Genomic DNA, 2,552 nt, shown 5'->3' on the forward strand with positions numbered 1-2,552 from the left:
GGGGGGGGGGGGGGGGTTGACAGTTTTTCTAAACGATTGGGGTTGAGGATAAGCATGGAGAGGTCTACAATATACCTCGGGGTTTTTTCTGACTCAGCTTGTCATGAGATCAAAGACATTTTTAGTTTTGAGGTTGGTCAGTAACCGGTTCGGTACCTAGGCTTGCTCATAGTCATCACACGTCTCTCTCTATCGTATTGTTCGCCACTCATTGAGCAACTGAAGAAGAAAATAGATTCCTGGACAGACTGTTTTCTCTCTTTTACAGGTCGTTTAAACCTGATTCAATCAGTGCTATGGAGTATATGTAACTTTTTGTGCTCTGCCTTTCGACTTCCGAGACAATGTACTAGAGAGATTGATAGGCTGTGCTCTGCTTTCCTCTAGTCTGGTCCGGATTTAAATCCTCATAAAGCTAAGGTTGCTTGGGAGGACATTTGTAAACCTAAAAAAGAATGAGGACTGGGTTTAAGGTCTCTGAAGAAAATGAATGATGTTTGTTGCCTGAAGTTGATCTGGCGAATTGTTTTTTCGGGGGACTCTCTATGGGTTAAATGGGTGCAAAGCACTATCCTCAAACAGGAGAGCTTTTGGTGTCTCAAATCCACCACTGCTGGTTCCTGGATATGGAGAAAAATCCTCAAGTATCGTCAATCTGCATCTCCTTTTCGCAGAACAGAAGTTAGGAATGGTTCACAAACATCATTTTGGTTTGATAATTGGTATACTATGGGGCGTCTGATGGATGTGGCAGGGGAAAAAGGTATCATTGATATGGGGATTAGTAAGACTATGATGGTTGCGGAAGCATGGGTCAGATGTTGTCGAAGGAGGCACCGCCTGCATCACTATACTCTAATGGAAGCTGAACTTTTGTTGAAATATGAAAACAGAACCTCCATGGATGATGAGGTTCTTTGGAAAGGACAAAATGGCAAGTTTCATCCATGTTTCTCTACCAAGGAAACTTGGAATCAAATTCGCTCCATGGCTGTTGAGGTCCCCTGGTATAACTGTGTTTGGTTCACCCATTCAATGCCAAAGTTTTCGTTCTGTACTTGGCTCGCAATCCGTAATAAACTCTCCACGAGTGATTGGATGGCACAATGGTTTAGAGGCGAACTTGGGGAGTGCGTTTTCTGCAATAACGCTGCAGAAACACGGGATCATTTATTTTTCTCTTGTAGCTTTAACTCGGAGATATGGGAAAACACTGCAAAGAGAATTTACAGGACACGCTTCTCCACTAGCTGATCTTTGATAATTACATGTTCGCCTCTAAACAACAATCTATACACTTTGGCATAAGCGAAATGGACGGAAACATGGAGAGACCCAAAGCCTCCTCTACGCCTTATTCAAATCATCAACAAACATATGAGGGACCAACTCTTGGTAATTGGTCTCAAGGGAGATAGACGATATGAAAATGGTCTACTTATTTGGCTAGGCAATAGATTTTGAATCTCTTTTCTATAAACTATACGCCTTTCAACAAAATGATGCACCAGTTGTAAAACAGTATTTTTACTTTTAAATATTATTTAGGGGAATTTTCAAAAGTATATTTTTTTCAATATCATTTTTTCAAAAATAACATTAAAAAATGATATTGAAATGATAGGTAATAAAATGATATTATAGCTATTGAACATACAAACGACGTTATTTGTGAAACAAAAAATAAAGTTTTAAAACGACGTTATTTGTGAAATAGGAGTAGAAGGAGTACTGGCTAATTAAAATTTCAAATAAAAGATACAAAAATGTCACAGAACCTTTAGTTGTAGTTTGGATCACTATTTTTATTGGATAATGCGTATCACTTCGACTTTATTTGACGAGTTTTGGCCTACCATTCTATCTCAATTTACAAAATTGGGGTTTCATGAGGCTTTAAATTTTCGTTGGGGAAGATAAGCACAAACAAAACAAATATTGTTTTTTTCGATCATGTGGCAAATTCAAGCTTCAGGTTGTTGCCGGCACACTCCAAGTTTGTTGATTTTTATTTATTACGTATTACTACTACACATTTGGATTTGAAGCTCTAGTCCGTAACCTAAATCAAGTTTTGTTTCTCATTTACTTACATTGAATTATAAAAGAGAGGAACGTTTCGTGCTGATCAATATAGGTAACGGAATTGTATCTAAAAGATAAAAAAAAATGAGATTTATAGAAGCAACTGGTCGTCGAACCATATCAAGGTTAACAAGCAACATGAAAATTAAAAGAAGAAACCCTAAATTTGGTTTGTATGATACATTGGCTTATAACTTATTTCGATTGCATGACCACAGGCATTGATTCAACACGTTGGTTATAACGAAACAAGACAAAAAAAAAAGTCTGACGTGTCATACTTTTATTTGATATAATTTTGCTGTACGATTCTATCCCAATTAACAAACAGAACAGAGGTTTCTGTAGGGTTTTAAGTTTTGTTTTTGTTGTTGTTTTGCTGGGGGAAGAAGAAGAAGCAGAAGCCAATACAGTTTTCAAATCGACTTGCAAAAATTCAAGCTTTTACATTGTTTCCACCACAACAC

Source organism: Camelina sativa, chromosome 7, assembly GCF_000633955.1.
Source record: "Camelina sativa cultivar DH55 chromosome 7, Cs, whole genome shotgun sequence".
NCBI classification, from domain to species: domain Eukaryota; kingdom Viridiplantae; phylum Streptophyta; class Magnoliopsida; order Brassicales; family Brassicaceae; genus Camelina; species Camelina sativa.